At 49.6% G+C, this 20,419-nt stretch overlaps 1 protein-coding gene across 3 annotated transcripts in view; it reads right to left on the minus strand.

The window, feature by feature from the left end:
- Window positions 1–20,419, minus strand: part of LMF1 (lipase maturation factor 1) — a 206,440-nt gene that overhangs the window by 43,475 nt on the left and 142,546 nt on the right. The gene's annotated exons all lie outside the window — the stretch shown is intronic.

Consider the following 20,419-nt stretch of genomic DNA (forward strand, 5'->3'; position numbering starts at 1 on the left):
ATAATAAAGCAGAACAGTATTAAGACTAGAAAGTGAAAGCCCTTTTTTTCCAGAATATCCTTTTCTCTAACTGGGACATTCTTCACTGAGAGACATGTGGGTTCAAAATTCCCTCTGCAAAAAATGATGTGAATTAAACCCTGCTCTCTCAAATCCTGGATCAGTCTGAAGTCACATGGAACTGTTTATATTCCTTGATTGAAGGAATGCTAAAATACTTCTGGCAAAAATACTTCAATTCCCTTTCCACATATAGTCCTTGCAGGCTCTTTTGAAATTCACTTTCTCTACAATATTTAGACATATCTAACAATCGCCAAAATAAGAGCTAACCCCATTAGAGAAGGAGAATGCATCAGAAAAAAACTGTTCTGATAGCGAGCTTTTTGCCTAGTATCTGTCCAGGTCTTGGTAAAATTTGGATGAAATTGGTATTAAAGACAGAGTGTGGGGAAAACAATGTTCCTTGGAATAAATGTAGATGGGCAGGCTGAGCACCTCAAATGTCAGACAGCCCTGGCAGAGGGAAATGGGATGGGTGTTACAAATCCCTTTCAAAACCACTGAGATCCCAGGCTTTGCGCTGACCAGTTGTGGACATCACAGTCAGCTGCAAGAGCTGGACCAGGACTCCGCTCCCCAAATTTGTTGGCATTTCAATCCCAGCAGAGACTCAAACTCATCTTTTCCTTTTAAAGTTAAAAGGCAAGGACACGACCACATCCGCAGGCATAAGGAAAACACAAGGCAAAAGTAAAAGAGATGTCACATCTCATCAGCTTGACAGTACGGTGGAAAACATCGGTGGCTTCTCTGATTTATATCTTTCTGCAGCTACTTTCTTTGCCTCATTAAAGTACATAATTTCAGTAACTCTAGGCTCTTAGCAACATCTGCAGTAAAATATTTAACTTGGGTTGGCTACTCGGTGTCGCTGAAAGCCAAGGCTGGGTGTATTTCAAAATCCAGGATGACCTGGATTTTTCCACCCACGCAACCTCTCGCAGCACATTCGGGGCTAATACACGGACGCGCGCGGACCTGAGCTGTCAGCCGTGGGCTTCTGCAAGCTCAGGAGAAATAGAAAACAGTTGTGGCGTGAAAACACCCCGAGAAAAAATAAACTGGTGCCTTATTTGGGGCGGGTTACCATTTGATTTTAATAAAGAAAGCCTGCAAAAGCCTCAGGGATAAAAAAAAATGAAGTATTGAATGTAAAAATTTTAGTGGAAATGGTATGTTTAATAAAAAAATAATAAAAAAAAAAGAGGAGAAACCTGAAGAAAGTGCAGAACAGTTACCGTGCCTCAGCATCTCCGTTGGGAAAGAGCCTCTGCCATGGGCAGCAAAGCACCACTTGCTCCCCACCCTAAGCCGTTGCCTTCACTGTAATAGAAAAGAGGTTGAAAATTGTGACAAATATATGATGTAATCGGCCAGCTCGCTGACATGTTGCACGGCATATTTAAAATATGAAATGCCCAACCAGTGGACATAAAGCTTTTGTGAAATTTTCCATGGCCAAAAGAAAAAGAAGGTAAAAAAGGCATTTTACTTACATCCCAGATGGTAGCTTAGCAATCCCCAAGCTGTCAGTGGCAGGGACTTAAGTAAATAGCAAATGAAATGTACGTTGGGCAAAACCAGATATGCTTAAGAAAACACAAAACATGTTACAGAACACATTTTTATGCTGCCATCTGCAGCAGTTTCTTTTCAGTGTTGGGGCGCCTTGCTTGTAATTTAGGCTACAATAGGACTGAGGTGTAAATTATGAAATGATAAAAAAAAGAGAAATTTCAGTTCGCCTCCAACGCGGTTCCTTCTACACGGGACCAAATCATGCCCCAGGAGGGCTGGTGGGACAGAGCCAGGGAAGGAGGTGCAGAACCCAGGAGAACCAGGATGCTCAGCATTGCTCCAGCCTTGCTGGCAGGGCTTTTATTTTATCTGTGTGTTGGCCTGCACATTTATTTGCCGGTAGAAAACTGAAATAAACCTCCAATGCAGGAGCTGATTCAGTCTGTTTAGCGCTAGCTGGTAATGCAAACTTTTACTAGACAGCAACACAAACGTTTCAAAGAAGCTAAAGCCCTGTGTTCAGGTTAGAAGGCAGAACAGATAAGGTGCTCTGAAGGGAGACATGCAAAAGAACCTTTGTGCCATTTATCTAATAGGTGGCTGTCGGCACACATGGCATATTACAGTTTCAAAAGCTGCCTAAGGAGCCTGTCTCCTACAGGGAGCTTTGAAGATCTCAACCATTAAGAGGTTAGTGCAGTGGGTATTTCCTGGTAGTATCGTCCTACTTTTCCCAGCACAGATTTGGCCTGTGTCAGATGGGATCACATGAAATGTAGATCCCGGAGGATGCTGGAGAGGAAGCAGAAAATGCCACCCACTTTCAAGGTCACAGCTGCAAGAAGATCCCTGCTCATGCTGCTGCACTGATCGCTTACATATGAGACGAACCTTGGAAGAGAAATGAAAATGTATGTGTATCCCAGGAAGAGCTGTCGTCAGACAGCCTTACTGCTGGCGGAGCAGCGCTGCGACGAGCCCGCGCATCGACAAGAACCTAATGGCAGCTGCACTGTTATCAAGAAGAGATGCGCTCTTGGAAAAAAGCTGCATGGGGCTTGAAGTTTTCCGGCTCCAAATAATCTCTAGCAGAGGATGAACTACAGCTGCCTGTCTGTGAGTAAGCTCCTACGCTCCAAAGTGAGTGTGTGACTCATTCAACAAAACCCAAGTGCATCAACATCAGCCATGGGGCTGATTTTAAAAGGTTACTCATTATTCACCGGCAAATTAGATTTGTCAACAGAGAGAGAAAAACTTCAGCATCGCCTGGTTCTGTGATTCAAGCAGCCTCATCTAGCGAAGTGATGAGCTCTTCCGAGCCAGGTGACAGCTAGCATGACATTAAGGCAGAAGAAGTGGAACAAGACACAAGGCACAAGAGCCCACAACGTGCCAGGCACTGGCTGGCGCTGCCGCAGGGGCACGTGAAATGGCAGCGACCAGGAAAAGCAGGGATCTGAACGTTCCCAGGCGCCACACGCCAGCGCAGAGCTGGGAAAAATGCAGAGAGTTTTGCTGGTCCAGTTTTTCTGCACCGTCAACATCGTGAGCAGCGTGTTGGCAGCGTGGCCATGTGTGAACGGCCAGTGGCAGGTCAGAGCAGCAGGGCACCACGTGCAGGGGGAAAGGCACCCGTGAGCAAGAGCATCCGTGGGGCCAGAGGGGCTCCGCACCCCTGGAAGGTCCTGGCTTGGGTGGGCATCTGCATCCTGCACCTTCACGCTACGGACTTTGTTACGGGTAGTTTTAGTACAGCTTTGTAGCTTAATTTCTTCTGACAGTGAGAAGGAACCCTTAAGGTTTCCGTAAACCAAAATGTTTACAAGCGAGCGCCAAGCAGAGAGCCGGGTCCAACACGGCCCGCGAGCAGCCAGCCCCACCGCTGCAAAATTACACGATGGAGCACAGGACGTGCCACAAGGCATTAATCTCCCGACGCACAATTTTAGCCTTGAAATCTCTGCGTGACAGATACATGAGCAGCTCAGACATGACTGAGGGAAGTTTAACGAAGCAGCAAATTACAGCTCTGCCCAGGATTTTCCATCCGAGATACCACATAGGTATTTTCCAGGACTCACTCATCGGCAGTTGTGGTCAGAGCAGCTCCTTTCTGGCGTCTTGCAGTGGCACCACTGCTGTCAGGGTGCTGGTGGCCATGGGTCCCTGGGCCGCAGCAGGGCACTGTCACCAGAAAACAGATGAGCGGCGCCAGCCCAACACAATAAAAGGTATTTGCATGGACCCAGCGAGCTCCAAAGGAGCTCTTTGGTACCTGCTCCAAGGTGTCTGGGGGTGCGCCTGGTCCTGAAGACCCTCAGGGTTCCCTGTTTTGGTCTTGCCCTGGACAAGGAATGGTCCCTATTCTGCGAGCTTGTGATTGAATCATGAATGCCTGGGACTTCTCTAATGCTTTGCTTTCAGGATCTCCATGTGCTTGCCAAACTCAGGAGAGGACAGATGGCAAGACAGAGGTGAGGAGCACACAGCACCTATGGACCCAGGAGCAGAGCCCACCGAGACACACTGCAGGGGACGCACCCAGCCACCCCTCTGAGCAACCTCAGCTTTGGAAGACAATTAAGCTGTGGCTTAAGGAACATCAGATCCATTCCTCGCTTGATCCATCCACAGAAATCCCTCCGCATCCCCAAACATAATTACTTTCCCTAACTTACTGATATTTGAAATAAAAGTACAGGTAATGTGGCTGTCACGGATGGGATGGAGGATTGCACTCAGACACTGCGCCAGTACCGCAAGGGACGAAAAGCACCACAAAGGGAGAAGCAGCAGAACCACCACGTACAGCCCTGAAGCATCATCCGAGCAGGGCATCTCCACCGGAGCACTGACTGCCCAAGCAGCCAAAGAAACACTGCAAGAACTCTTACCACAGTGTGTGGAGTAGTCCTTCTGGCACCCTATGGAGCTCTCACAATTTTTTCCTTTATGATTAATATTAAACAAATTATTAAACAAGTCATATTCCTTATGGAATTTCCTAACCGTGTCTGTCTATATTTTTCTCTACATCATGGTTAATATTTTAAGATCATTTCTCTCTTTTCTCCCTTTTATTTCACATTCATATGTTTTCCTTCATTTCATGAAGCAGATTTCTTGTTTAGTAGTCATGACAACACGACTACATGTTACACCACAGCCTGGGGCTTTTTTTTTTCTTTTTTCCCCCCCCAGTCTGTCTTAGAAAGAATATCCTTTAAACAAACAGAAGCATAAAATGGAAGGGGCAAGTTCTGTATCGACTCCTCCTCCTTTCCCTCCAATGACCCACTTCAACAAGACTTCCCAGCATGGTGGGTGAGGACTCATTTGGCTTCAATCCTGTGAAGTCTTATCTACGTAGTTAACTTCAATGGGAATACTCAGAGCACATCAAGTGAAACACATATGAAAGTCTTTAAAACCTCGAGGCCTACGCCTGAAAGGCAGAAAGCAAAAACCTGGAGTTGCATTTTCTTTCTGGGCGTTGATCTCTGCACAACAGCTACAGGGTTGTGGTGCTACGGGGGTGAGCACGGGGATGTGCTGCTCCCGGGGGCGAGGATGGGGTGACTTCCATGAGATGCTGTAAGCTCAGCATCATCTTCTAAAGAGGGACCATGTGGACCACCATCGGACCAGCAGTTCGGGCACAGCTGCCTGATGGCTTTTGTATCTCTGTCTTCCTCCGGGCTCTCAACAAAATCCAGCAGCGGCAGGACCTGCTTGCTTCCACCTCTGCACTCCTCATGTCCATGAGCAGGACACGGTGATTAAAGCCTACCCGTCAGTGCAGCCTGGGGAGCAGGCAAAGCAACTTCCAAGCAAAGGGGTGTCACACCAACAAATGCATTTTTGTGACCGAGGGAACAGCTTTTACATTTCTTTTAAAATGAACATTATATTTCAGTCTTTTAGGATGGTGGTAACCAGTAGCTTAGAAGGAATTTAGGCTTTTGACAAAAAAGGAGTGTATTTTATTTTAGACTTCTCCCACGAGCACAGTAAATGGCAATGGGTTACGGATCTGTGTTTACCCATGGCAAGAGGTAACTACAATTCCACGGTGTGTTTTACATACTGAACACGAAATACCAATTACATAGATGGCCAGCCGCACTGAAAGCAATGCTCAGTCAAGAGGAGGCAACGAGGAAGGGAAAAGGCCGGGAATTTAACAAAGGCAGATGAACCTTTAATACGGCAGAACCTCTGGGAGCCCTGAGACACTGTGTCCAGATGTTTGGAGGTCGATGTAACCTGACTCCAAGAAGGAAGAGGATGTATTTCTTAAAATTCCCTGTTGTGCTTTAATTTACTGCAGTCTTGCAGAGGACGCATGTGGTGATCACAGGTGGAGTTTCAGATTGACCATAAACATGAAGTTGGGGGCAAAAGACTTGAGCCGTTTCAGGTTTGGTTGCCAAGAGAGTTGAGGTACAGATTTCCATGAAAACATCTCCCTCCCCTTCCCCTGAGCTCCAGCCATCAGTAATGGGGGCCAGAGGAAAACCCTCCAGCAGAGACACTGCAGGCACCGACAACCCTCCTACTGATGGCAGCCAGGACCAGAGGCAGGCTGCTGCCCGAACGAGGGCTCTCCAGCTGATCGCTTCTCCTGTGCTGGGTGGAGAAAGGGAAGGAACATAGGATGGACAGCAACAGTTTGAAGATCCAATTCTTATCTGTGGTCACGTTTCTTCTAAATAGCCCCAGCAAAATGATCTCTCTGCTTCCTCAGAACCCCACTGTCTTCCCCTGAACACTTTGCAGAGAGGAAAGAAAAATACTGGCCCCGTCGTGTCTCTGGCACCATCCCATCTGCCCACTGAATCGCAGGGACCGAGCTGATTTGGATGCACTGGGTTTCAGAGTGCCCCCCCCCCGATCCTGACCCTTTTACCTTGGCTTCGCTCCCTCTGATGTTTCTGGCCCGCATTAATGATCAGCATTTGATTAGGAGAACTGGCAGATTTGCCGTTGTTGCTACAGAGGGATTTGCATGAGGATTAGAGCTGGTTTTCAATGGTTGGCTATGGAATAAATGACATTATTGGTGCAATAAAAAGCAAACCTTCTCCTTTTCCCATTCTCCCCTCCTGCCATTCCCAACTCTGCTCCAAACAAACACTGCAGTGTGGTTTGTTTTTCCAGAGGAAATTTTTAAATTTACGTTTGACTACGTTCCGAGTTTTCTACAGCCGCGGTATTTCGGCACCTCTGCACAGCAGCCAGCAGCAGGAGCTGGCAGGTGCTCTGACAGAGACTGTGATGTGACAGTTGACTGGCAGATGAGAACTGAGCGACCTTCCTTCTCTCCCAACCTGTTTCATGTTATAGGAACGCGGAGCTCAGCAAACCCCTCTCTCCCTAACCTCTTTACTTCGGCCAGGACCAATGACCTGAGCTTTCAGAATTGAACCTCTTCCATAATTCACTGTCTCCTCAAGGAAAGAGGATGCAGCCAAAGGAGATACAGGGGGAACTCCCCCCCTGAAGGCTAACCAGCCTCAGGACTCCTGGCACAGGGCAGCACAGACCCCACTGTCCAGACAAGTAGTAGCAAAAACCAGTGGAAAATGGGCAAAAATGGCTCCTGCAGAGGAACGGGTCAAGGTGAGGATGAAAAACCAAATGCATCTCTGGACTGGGAGAAGGTTGAGCTTCACCAAGAAACAACCAATACCGCTGTCAGCGTGATCCGTACCTGCCAGGCACTACCTAACGCTTCAGGCACTGGCAGACCCGGGCAGCCCAAGAACAACGGCTGCTGCGCCCTGGGGGGAGAGCGGCCGGCGCCCGGGCTGGTGGGCGAGGTCTCCCCCCACCCTCTGGCTCAGGACCTGACCCAGCAGCGGAGCCAAGAGGAAACTCGCAACACCATGGGGGAGCGTTTTGCAAAGACCATTTGGCACCGGGGGGTTGGTTCCTCATCTCATCTGCTCGTTTTCACGTGGCTTTGCTGGTTACGAAGGCCACAGCCTGGCACTGCTGCGGGAGGAGCACGGCGGGCTCAGGCGTCCCTCTGGCTCTCCGAGCAGACCGGGGGCTTTCGTGCCTTCAGGGGGGGAGCAGAAGGTTCTGCCGTGCCCTGGGGGGGGGGAAGGTTAATGGAGCACACGCAGCTGTGTGCCCACCTTGAGCTGATGGTGCCGAGCTGGTCAGGATGGCAACGGTTTGGGCTGTTGGCACAAACTCAACGCAGACCGTTAGCCAAATGCTACAGAGACAAGCCAAGATGACACAGAGGCACTGCAGAAGCAAGAGGGGCAGCGAGGGAGCATCCCACCATGGCAAGAAGAGCTCCTCTAGAATACACAGCCTTCTTCTCCTCCCTGCTTGTTCACTCGCAAGGTGCAAGAAACCAACCCACATGCCCACCCAGCACTAACAGCCATGCCACACAGCCCATAATCTGGTATTAACCATCCACAAACAGCTCTCATGATTTACTGCTCATGTTGTGAGTTTTTCTGCTAGACTTTCTCCCCGCTCCCACTGCACCACCTTGGATACATGATTTCTGCAACCAGGAGAGACCCGTGCTATGCACACATAGATGCTCCCTCTAACACCAGGGTGAGCTCAGTAACAATATGTTTCACAGAAGGGAAGCTTTTTGAAGCTTTTTGAGCCTTTAGAGGGTTCAGATCCTTGGATCTTTATTAGCTGAATGAATCAGCTGCATGGCTACCAGAAAGCCTCTGGGATTTTCTCTTTCATCTCTCCTCTCATCAGCACGAGTCACGAGAAGTGCCGATGTGATGAGTAGGGAACATTGTTTTAGGCACTTGCTTTCTCAGCCTTTGCAAAACTGGCACTGATCTAGGGTTCCTCAGTGCTTGCAAGTTTTTCTAATTAAAGTAGGGTGAAAATTTAAAGTGCCATATCTCTTCCTGAATAGCTCCACATGTGGACACCAATCCAGGCCAAGCCTATGTTGTTCCTGTTCAGCTTAACCCATCTTCAAAGGAGGTTGCATATGTGTCAAACGAGCAGTTAATCAAGAACACCTCCCATGGACAGATAAACTGTCAGTTTGCTCCTGGCAGAGATGAAACTAAAATGCAAGAGTCCCTTGGAGGAAAACAAGAGAGGTGAGACCTCGTGCTGCAAACACTGGCCTGGAACAAGGTATTTGGGGCTGGAGGCTCAGCTGAGCTCAGCCACCTACTCAGCTTATGGCAGCAAGAAAAATCCATTACCTTCTGCAAAATGCCAACATTGTGCCAAGGAAACAGAAGGTGAGACTTGGGGTTTGCAAACAATTCTCCGGGCAAGGATCACCACCAACCATCGTGCAGTGTCTCCACCCCATGCACGGGTGGGTGCGCACCCCGGCAACAGCCGGGTACCGCTGCCTGCATCCCAGCACAACATCCCTCATCTCGTCCAGCGTGGCAAACAAGCCACAGCTGCTCGAAGGGTATCTTGCACCAATCGGCCATTTCTCTGAGTCACCGTCTCCAAGAAACCCCAGTTTTTATAGGAAGATGAAAGTAATGAGTGACACAGGTTTCCTGCGATTTCTAGCTGTTGCATCACCAAAGAGATAATGTCTTTGGTGGTGCCTGGGGAATCAGTTAATACAGCTGTGTAAACTGCGTGTGGGCTAAAGTATCTCAGGGCCGCATCCTCATCCCAACACTTCCAAATCAAAATAAAACCTCTCTGGAGGCAGCATCATTACAGAGAAACATTAAACCCAGCAACTTGGCCCAGAAGAAGCAAATGAGTTATTTTCATCAAAGGAGGACACTAAAAAATCCATCTTCGCCTCTTACCCCTAAACAGACCGGACACCAAGTTCCACGGCTTTATCTTTACTCTGGAATTACACGGGATTCATTTAATTGGCTTTAATTAAAGCTATCCATTCTTTGTGCGAGGGATACTGCTAAAACCTGCACCTCTGATCTGTGGGTGGTTTTACAGATGTACATTCAGCTGACGCGAGGTGCACTCAAATCCAACTATCCACACAAATAAAACTGCAGTAATTAAACCTGGCAGAAAACGACGTATTGAAATAAGCAGATTAATAAATAAAACACAGACTTGACCAGCTGGGAGGACAGAAGGTATCCTCGGGGCACACAGGTACGTCTCGATGGACTCTGTGTTACCCTGACGGAGTTACCTGCAGCTCAGGGCTTTGCCCATCAGGTCCCAGCACAGCCACCATGCTCCGCAGGGATGCTGCCATGCTCTGCAGGGATGCAGCCAGCCCACATCGCCGGCATGCCAGCATCCCCTCCCTGCGGCACAGCAGCTGAGAAAGACTCCTGCTGGTACGGAAGGCGCGGAGAGCTACATCTCCGCAGGCGAACCTGGCTGGCTAAAGGCAGAGCAGTCAGGTTTCCAGCAGAAGGAGGGGACAGCTCGTTTGGAGCTCTGACCCACCCGGCTCCCCAGCTCTGCTAACCTGAACCCAGAAACCCAAGGTATGAGCATAATTTACACCACTCCGACAGCTGGTGATGCCAGAGGAAAGACTAAAGAGCAGGAAGGGTAGAAAGCCCTCGTTTCAGCCAGGAGAGCTTGCTGTAGCCATTCAATGCAGCAAAACCCTCCCCTAACCCCCAAGAACACTGCACCAAAGGCAGCAGCCCACTCCCAGCCCCTTCCACTCCTCGAACGGGCACGTTCTGTCTTCACACATCTATATCTGACACTATTAAATGATTCTCTTCATAATACATGTATTATAAATTCCCTTTTAAAAAAGTTTATAATCTGCCATCTGTTTCCAGTTAGGCTGTTCTGATTTCTTCTTTTTTCAAATGGAATATAAAACATTATTTAAAGGTCCCGTAATCTAGATGGTGGGAGGAGAGAAACCAAAATCCAAATACCATCACCACTGTCACCCTGCTGAAAAGCAAAGACTTAGTGAGAGCCAAGGGCTGGGAAGATGCAATGTGACAGGTTCAGAGCAGTAATAAGGTACAAAAAATGTGATTAAACTTGAACTTTACCATCACTTCAAGTCATTGCACAGAAACTGCTTAAATCTACAGCTTAAAGACATTCGACATGTATTAGCGGGTGAGTCCTTTGGCTTGGGCAACGTTAATGGATCGTAATGGTTTTAGTTAGCTTTAGTAGCTACACCTAAATGTAAATAAATAGCCATCACTGGAAATATGGTAACAGTGCATGTTCAAGATCATGTCACTGACTTCAGTAACATCTCTGCTTTATAGCTGGTCTGGCTCTTATTAGACACAATGTTTTATACACACACTTACACATACATGCAATCACATGTGCAACACATACTTTATCTCCCATCCTTGTTTGGACCCAAATGCTGCAGCACAGCATCGAGTGAATCACATCTGGAAAGTGCAGATGTTTTGAAGCTCTTGCAGCCTCGCCAACTCATATCGTTTCACTGACAACATCGTTGTAATTGATTTTTCTCTTCAAGCCCAAGCACCTGGAAATTCTGCTAGTGGACTGCAGACACAAAGATTCCGGATTGCAAAGAAATCTTGAAAATCAAATGCAAAATTAAAACAGGGGGGAGGACCCCACCATCCAGCCCTGCCCCTGAGCCCTAGGAGCCTAAGTACTCCACAACCTCTTCCCTTGGCACGGGACGGACCGCGTGTGGTGGATGTCAGCCATGTCATTTAATCCGGCTCTGGAAGGTGTTCCTGCAGTGTGAAGAGGAGAGCGGCGTAAAGCCTACATAGAGCAGCACAGAAAATGAGACCTGAGAGTACCCTGGAAAGCTGTAACACAGAAGAAACGCCAAGAGCAGCCAGAATTGGTCGCATTTTCATTATACTTAAACGAATCTTGCAATTTTGGGATCTAACTCGTGATCTTTTAATGTCAGCGCTAGCAATACACCCAAGGACATGGGGCCACCGGAGCCTACTCGGTGCCTGGGTCTCCTCGGCTTGGCCATGGCGGTTACTGTGGGACAGAGACGACACTGGGGGCACCGACCCAGGCCACCGCTGTGGGGACAGCCTGACACACATGACACCTTCCACCACGAACCTGAAACTCAGCTGGAACTCATCCCTCTGGCGCGGCCGCACGCTCTCTCCCCTCCCTGCCACCGTATCCTTTTGCCGTATGAGCAAATATATGCTGCTGTGAGACAGAACAGCGCTCTTGGATGGCCAAACGCGCTCAGGCTCTTCCTGGCCCCAAAACCAAAAGCCCCAGTCAACAGTGAAAATTAATCCAGACCTTCCTGCTGCGTTTTTATAGCCATAGCAGCACTCTGCATCCTGGGGGCCTCCTATGCAAATCTGATTTCATAGCTGGGCGTAAAAGCTCGCTCTCAGGTTTAATAAGCATCCCACTATCAGTAGCAGAGATGAGACAACAGGCATCCCGGCCCCGGACATCTTACCAAGATGCCTTCACGACACACTGAACCCTCCTCTGTGGCAAAGCAGCATGTTTCAAGTCGGACAACCAAACACAAAGGCACCTAAAATCAAAGGCTGACAGTGTCCCAAATAACCACGTTTTATTTTCAATTTCAAAAAAAACCCCAAACCACCCAACAACCCACAAACCCAAGGCTGTGGGATCCCTCCAAAGTTTCCCTCTGCGTGCCAGCAGGATGACTGATGGTAAATCACACCAGCTCCAGGGCTCCGTCGCAGACTGCTGCCAGGCGGCTCCGCCTGTTGGAGTCACTGACGGTCCCCTTTCCAATTAATCAAGTTCCCATACTGATTAACAGCATGATTCATGTCTCTCGTTAGGCGCATTCTGTAACAAACAAGGCTGTATTTCAAGGCCACTGGCTTAATGGTTAAAATAAATACCTTCCAAATTTCTATTTTCAAGTAGCTGAACCTTTTCCACCTTTACAACTAATTCAGACTTCCTTCAAATTATTTTTCTAAGTAATATAACAATTTGTTTTTCATTAGAGCTTGTCAAAGCCGGACTTTGGTTTATTTTGAGAGAAACCAGCACTCTCCAGAAACTGTTTAGTACAATTTGAATGACGCCCAAAGGGGTTATTGCAGCCACAATCAAAATAGAGTTTACAGCACTGGCTAGGGGTGACCCTTTATTTAATGATTAAAAAAAAAAAAAAAAAAAAAAAAAAAAGAAGAGACACCCCACCACCACCCCAGCCCCCTGAATCAGAAGCTAATTAAATGCACTCCTATGGCTAACAGTAAGTGTTTCTAAGTCACTCCGATTACTGCAGAATGCAAGAACTTAACTTGTTGCTAACTAATACCAGACACGATTATATGAGCAGCATTATTTACTGGTTTGGGGTGGTATGTGCTGGTATTCTTGTGTCTGGCACGGCAGCCTTGCCTCGCAACAGATACTATCAAGCTGGATATGAAATCAAATATAGGAGTGATTAAATAGTTTGGGTTCTGCCTGCTTACGTTAGATTTTTATTTTTTGGGGAGGGGGTATAGCCTGGTATTTCATTTAAGGTGGCTTAAATGCAACAGAAAATCTGCCCTGTAACTCCTTTGATTTCACATTCCTTTTGTTTTGCTGTTGAGAAAAGCCGAGCTGGAGCTGGGCCAGGGCCGCGTGCGGGGGGCTGGGGGGCTGCTGCGGGCAGGGGGCTGGGGTCATGAGCACCCCGGCTGCCCCTCGCCTGTGGCACCGGGATGGGTGGGCAGGGCTGACCCAGCCACCCGGAGGCTGATGATTAATCTCCGTAATCCCAGCCCAGTGCTCCAAGGCTCCCAAACAACCTTCTGAAACACTCTCCCTGCATCCTCCATCTCGGACCCCAGTCCAAAGCAGATTTTTAAACAACTAAGCTGCAAAACTATTTTCCATCGGCCCATTCCTCCCCAAGCAGCAAACTCATGTTCTGGTGTTAATTTTTCTGGGATGTTCTCCGTTTGTTGTTTCTTTCTAAACCACAACAAAATCAACAAAATTTGGACTTGTGTGAGGGCTGAATTTCCCCTTTGTTTCCACAGGGGAAAGGCTGTGCTGCTGCCCAGCCGTAGCGGTGAACACCCACTCGCTCGCACCCTCCCAGGGATGCTGCTGCCAGCGGTGCTGCTCCGGGGGGACCACGATCCCCAGCATCCCACCTCGATCCCCAGCATCCCACCTCGCGGGGGATCTGCAAGTGACATCAGAGGCTGGGGTGGGGGTAGTGCCTGGAGGAATCTTATCTGCAGTCTCTTTTGTCGTCTTAACTCCGGGGTGCTCGTGGTCCCGATCCCTACAGTGGACCTGCAGGATGGACGCCCCAATTTTCTGGCCGCTGCCTCCCAGCAGCACTGGGGCGGCTCCGATGGCAACTGGGGCAGCGGCTGTGTTCTCGGGCACAACGTACTCACAAGGTAATGACACTACTCGGCATCAATAACAAAAAAACCTACTTGAGCAGTGCAAACATCCTATAGGTGCGTAATTAAAGCACAAACGAAGGGGCTGATTCTTCAGCCACAAGCCTGGGACTTGTGTAACCCTGACAATCCTCCTGGAGACACATCTGATTTCCACCAGCCTAAGAAAAAGAACAAAACCGAGCTCATATCTGACAAGTGAAAACAAACACTGGATTCAGACACTTTCTGCCGGGAACGGGGGGAGCTGTTTAATTTTTGTTCCTTCTCTCTGGGCTGCTGCTGTGACCTCTGCTACCTCCTAAGTCAGCAACACAATACGTTGCAGCTGTGGCACTGCAACAGCATGATTTAATTTGTGCGTGTGTGGCTGGAAGGGCAGTTCATCCCTCCAACGTCTTGCGGCATGGCAGAGGCAGCAGTGGTGGAAGCGGGGGGCTTGGTCCTCCCCTCCCAAAAGAGAGGGGGGAAAACCCCCGCTTCGCCTCCTGTGCGCAGCTTTGGAGAGGAGACTGGGAAAAGGATCAACTAGAGGAAAATGTCCATCTCCATCAAAATTTATAGGAGGCTGGTGACTGTTCAAGCCAAGGGAAAAAGGGGCAGATAATATCTATTTATTCAACAACTGTTTTCTGCTTAACACCCCCTCCCCCCCCCCCCCCCCAAGCAAACAGAAGAGGGAAATGGCTTTGCTGCCCACTCTCCTGCACGTTCCCAGCTCCCAGGAGCTGCGTGTCTCCGGTGCGGTGCCCAGCTGGGCAAGGGTAGAGCTCAGAGTTTGTTTTCCGAGGGAAAAGAGCCAGAGGTTCCTGCCACAGCCCCCCTCCCCGGGGGGGCTCCCTCTCGGCGGGTCCTCCCCCCTGGCCCTCCACCAGCTCGTAAAGCCGCCGCGTTCCCGCGCAGCTCCTTGGCCGGACCCCGAGAGCTGTCTCGGGAGCTTTCTTTGTCAGCGCTCTCAGTTGGAGGGGGTTTTGGCTGCAGAGGTTTTATCTTTGCCTTCCGCAAGGCTGGAATTCAGCTTCGCTCTTGGCATTGTCATCCCTCCGCTTTATATATGGCTCCTGCTGAAAAACAGCCCGGGATAGCCTGAATTGCAGCCCACTGCCAAACCTCCGCGGGAGGAGGACTGGTGGCAGCAAAGAACTGGCAACCCCAAGGCTTCACCACCCCGGCTCCTTCGGGGAACCTCTGCCCTGATGTGTGACGCTGGGGGCTGAGCTCATCCCGGCACCAACAGCCCCCCCCCAGGCAGCTCCCTGGCCACGAGGCTGCGCAGAGGATGCTCCACACAGGACGACGTCCTAGGATTTTTCAGAGGCCATGGAAAGGAGTCAGGCTTCCCAATTTCATTCAGATCCAAAGGGATTTGAAGGCCTAAAACTCTCCCTGCATCCTAAAAACCCCAAACTGTGCCTATATGACTATGACGCAGAACAGCACCATGGAAGCAAAGGAACGACCCTGGCTTTCCAGCAGTGCTAGCCTTATACTTTCCATTTACTAGTTATTTCTTTCTGGATTTTACCTTTGTGATACTGAAGCTCCTTCCCATCTGGCACAGCCACCCCCACCCCCACCCACCCCCACCCCCCGGCTGTAAGAAACCTCCTCCTTGCCCTGCTCTCTAACCCAGCACTACCTGCCAGCTTGTAGGGGCAAGGTGGCTTTTTCCTGGCTTTTTGGCTTTCCTCTCGCTTCCCCTCATCAACTCCTTTGCCAAGCAGTGTAATTTTACTGCCTGGCTTAAGGAGCCAAGAAATACGTTTGCTGGTGTAAGCTGTGCATTAGACGTCGTCAAAAACATGCAGCTTCAGGGTTTTAGGAGCCAGCTCGAGAGAACAGCGCAACACCCGCAGAGCAGCACGGCCGCGGGTTTGCACTCTCTCTGGTTTCACTGGCGTATGCTGGTACTCAGCTCGCTCTGCCCGTGGGTGGCTCAGCGCAGGGATGGAGCTTCAGGCAAGGAAAGGCGTGTGCACAGGGGATGGAAGCATCGGCAGGGAGGTGATGCAGTGCTCTCGTAGGTGGTGTGGTGGGAAGGGGTCCTACGGCACCAACCTGTGGGCAGGGGAAAGGACTGGCCTTCCCCATGCAGCACTTTCATCCTCCTTCCCCCTTAAACCACAAGCTCATTAGTGCATGGGCTCTGGTTTCTACAGAACCAAGAACAACAGGGTCGAGACCTCTCCTGTGGTCTCCAAGACCCTCCGAGAACTCTTCTTCGCCCTCCAGATACCAACAGCCACATTTTGCACCTCATTTCTCCTGAATGTGGGGGTGCTTCAGATCTCCATGTATATTTTTGAGGTTCAGACACCAACACTACTACAAAATCCGCCAAGTGGTACCGTCAGACTCAAAATGAAAGAAATACTCATCAAAGCGATTTGCAAAACATTGGCCATCGTGACCACCCACAGCTGGGTTTCCATCCTGCTAAGTCAACATCACGTTCGATCGCCACCATCAAGAGACATTCAGTGAAAACAATCTCATCCTTATGAACCAACAAGGTGTCCAAAACCCCAACCCCAGCATGGGAAGTTTAAGCCTCATGATGGGATGCACGTGTCCTGCTCCAGGCACGAGCATCTTGGCAAACATGGCCGTGTCTCTACACAGCTGCTACACAATGCGCCTGTACTCCTCAGGAAGAACGACAATAAGCAGCAGCAAAAAGCTTTCAATATTTAGCAAACTCTCAAAAACTCTCAGGACTCTCGGTTACATATGAGCAAAGGGGAAACTCCACCTCAGGCTTTATTTGGAGGGTTCTGAGGCTCAGACTGGCCATTTCTCAACCAGCGTGTTTTTCACAGAATCACAGAAATATAGAAGGGTTTGGGTTGGAAGAGACCTTAAAGACCACCTAGTTCCAGCCCCCCGCCATGGGCAGGGACCCCTCCCACCAGCCCAGGGTGCCCCCAGCCCCGTCCAGCCTGGCCCTGAGCCCTGCCGGGGATGGGGCACCCACAGCTGCTCTGGGCAGCCTGGGCCAGCGCCTCGCCGCCCTCACAGGGAAGGATTTCTTCCTGATAGCTGATCTAAATCTGCCCTCTTTCAGCTTAAAGCCATCACCCCTTGTCCTGCCACTGCATGTCCTTGTAAAAGGCCCCTCCCCAGCTTTCTTCTTGTTACAGGGCTGGAGCACAGAGCTGAGCAGGGAAGGAGCTGAGTTACAAGTCTCTCCTCCAGCTTTATTCCTGGCAGAGACAATTTGGGGTAGTGTTGCTCAGCACATCAAATCACCTTATTGTAAGCACCTGCTTACAATAAACCCCTAACGATGTTGAAAAGTTAAAACGTCCACTTAGTTTAATTTCTGTTTTAGATTTGGATTTCTATGTACTGTAAATGCTAGAAAGAATCTTTTTCTGAAACAATGCTGCATATTTGCATTTGGAGATGCTCCATAATTGGCTGCCCTTCATCTAAGATTTCTTTCTAAATGCAAAAGGATGCTCTCAGCACAGGCAGTCTGAAGGGGAGGCTTTGCCACCATCACCTGCTAATGCCTTCATGCCAGCTGGGAACTTCTGGGCAGGCTCCCTTGCAGGTGGGGTGGGTCAATGCACTACTTTGGGTCTCTGAAACCCAAGGGCTTTGAGCCTCAGCAGACACTAAAGGAAGAAAAACGCCTCGTGGGGTGACGTCAGCCTGTGCAGGTGGGAGTTTGGGGGTCTTTGCTTTTGGGACACGTGATGGGAAAAAGCAAGATGGGCACAGTCAAGGGGTCTAGTCCTGCTGAGCATGATCCTGCCTGTTTGCTGCACCACCTGTATGGCTGAGAGTGTCTCCTCAACCTTGGAGGTGCCACGTCCCAGAGCTCCCCCCGCCCCAGCCACCTCTTCAGTGCAAACAGCTTCCTTGGGGTTGGGGTTCCGTGCAGCAATAAATGGCAAGGTCAGCACAGCCCACTCAAACCTCTCTCTCGGGAGCAGGGAGCCCCCGGTGCGGAGGGCACATGCCTGCTCTTAGTGTCCCTGGCGTCATGAGATGGGCAGCCTGGTGGGACCCCGTGCCGCACTGTGGGGACAGTCCCCAGCCCTAAGCCCTTGGCTGGGTTCGCAAGCAGCTGTGCTGGCAGCTGGGGAGCTCTTCCGCAGCCTGTCCAGGGGACAAACGGTTGACGGGGCCTGGCTGTAAAATCTTGGATGACATTTTCTCTCCACTCACCTTTGATCCTGGTAAACGTGCTCTGGGTGCTGCAATCAGATTGACAATCTCCCTGTGTGCAGATGTCCTGCAAAAACTACACCCACAGCTGTAAATCACAAAGCCCTCCCCGATCCGGTGGTTAGCGACAATGAATAATGATTTTTCTAATGGGAACTGGCCAGCATTCAACCCACTCCTTGATTATTTTTTTCCTAAGCCAGTACTGTTTATATTGAGAGACTTGCAATAAGTAAGACTCTTGGATTTATATGAGATCAAAAAGCAGCCAAAGGGGGAGATTTCTGGAAGCTCAAGCTACAGGGACTCCTCTCAAGAGCAGGCAGACCCCAAACTGAGATCACAGCAACGCCAATGCACCCCAAGCACCAAACCCATGGGGTGTCCCAGCTCCTCGGGTCTCGCGAGGACAGTGGGTGGGCAAGCACAAGAAGGGGACGGTGCAGACGTGCCTACGCAGTGCGTGTGTCAGTCGTCATCACCCAAACCTCCCACACTGTAGGTGGCCCAGGACAGTCCAGCAAACCCAGACCAACCCAGTCTGCCTCTGGCCTGGCCGGCACAGCCCCACGGGAACGCAGTGGGGGACACGTCCAGCCCCCCGGCATGCCTTCTGCTCTGCTGAGCCCGTGGCTGCCGAGCCCCTCCTCTCTGACGTTTCCAAACTCACTAAGCCTTTTTCCTTACAAACGTGAACCAGGCAAGAAGAGTAAGTTCACACTTGAAAAAAAGAAGAAAAAAAAAAAAAAAAAAAAGACTTTTTTCTTTAAAGCACAACTTTTTTTTGGGTTCCTGACAAAGCAATATTCTCCAGGCCAGTTGGAATCTGGAAAAATACACTTACTCAACCTAGCCACCATGACTCCAATAACAATTATAAAATGTCCAATAAAACTTCTATGTAATGTCAATTCAAATCTTGAAAAGCAGAATTAAGTGGTATATCAACATTAAACTTTATTGCTTCCTTTGCAGAGCAGAAGTATTGTCAATAAAAGTCATTCTGAATGAAGAAAAGGGCAGTAAATATTAAATAAACAGGTTTTTGTTGAAATGCTATAAATGCACCAGAGCTGCATTTTACACTGGGACCCTTTTTTCCTTTGCAGACTCCCCCATGATAGAAATAAGTCAGTAATTGTAAACTATCAATAAAGCGCCAATTAAAGGGTGGTTAGATGCATGCATTTACAATATGTCATTATAAGCCTTTATTGTATGTAGTTGGCTTTTTCAGATCCCACTGGCTCCGTCTGAAGTCCCCCAGCACACCACCAGTCCTGCCGCTCGTTATGGGCCCTTGGAGGAGCCGTGAGGGTGCTAGAGGAGAGCGCAGCTGAGAGCCCCGGCTGGGGGCTTGGGGTGCATCCCCCGTGAGCCCCGCGCCACGGCGAGGATGGAGAAATCCAGAGCCGAGAAGGGGATGAGAGAGGAGCATCTGGTCAAGCTTTCTGGTCATGCTCATTTCTACTGGCAGCAATGTGAAGATAAAGCATCACCGTCTTGGTCCATTACGCTATTATTTTATTATGACAGCCCTGCCCTGAGACACGGCAGCTGTGCCAAAGCCCCGACTGTGGCAGCGTGGTTGTTTTCTGACAGGTGTCTTCTGCTCCTTTCTGGCTCTACTCACCTCAGAAAGAGCCATCGCCATCCTTCCTACACTTCCTTACATCCAACAGTATTTCTACTCACAGTTCCTGCTTGCTAATCATACCCACACCGTGTCTCAGCAGCTGCCTGCTTCTGCAACGCACAGCCAACAGAGATGGGATGTTTTGCTTCAACCATGAGACGAAATGCTTCTTTGGGGGTTGGGCTGAATATAATCCTCCCAGTGACACTGAAAACCTCAGGCACGATGCCCATCGCAAACACAACCGGCACCTCATGGAGCAACGCCCCAAGACCTCAGACCCCTGCTGCCCCGCTGCCGGGACCTCCAGCTCCCTGAGAAGATCCATCCCCACAAAACCAAACCTAATGCCAAAATGTGTGCCGAGCGAGCAGAGGTACCAGCCCTACACTTGGTGGTACCCAGACCCAACGGGATGTCTTTTGGAAGAAGGTGGAGTGGGCATCTCTGTGAAGGCACAAATCCCATGACTCTTACGTCAGACCTTTAAAATCCAATCAGCATTTTTGTGGTTTACCAGTCGGGTTTATAAGCTGTTCCCTAGTTTAATCTTCACATGTATTTACAGGAAGCAGTAACAGCTACCGAGTATGAAGTTCACGATGCTGAAATGATACTGAACAAACCCTGCCGTCAGCAAGGGCCGACAGCAGCGCTTCTGTGAGTCAGAGTGGCTGAGGTTCAATGAGCTCTTTGA

This window comes from Falco cherrug, chromosome 4 (genome assembly GCF_023634085.1).
Source record: "Falco cherrug isolate bFalChe1 chromosome 4, bFalChe1.pri, whole genome shotgun sequence".
Lineage (NCBI taxonomy): Eukaryota > Metazoa > Chordata > Aves > Falconiformes > Falconidae > Falco > Falco cherrug.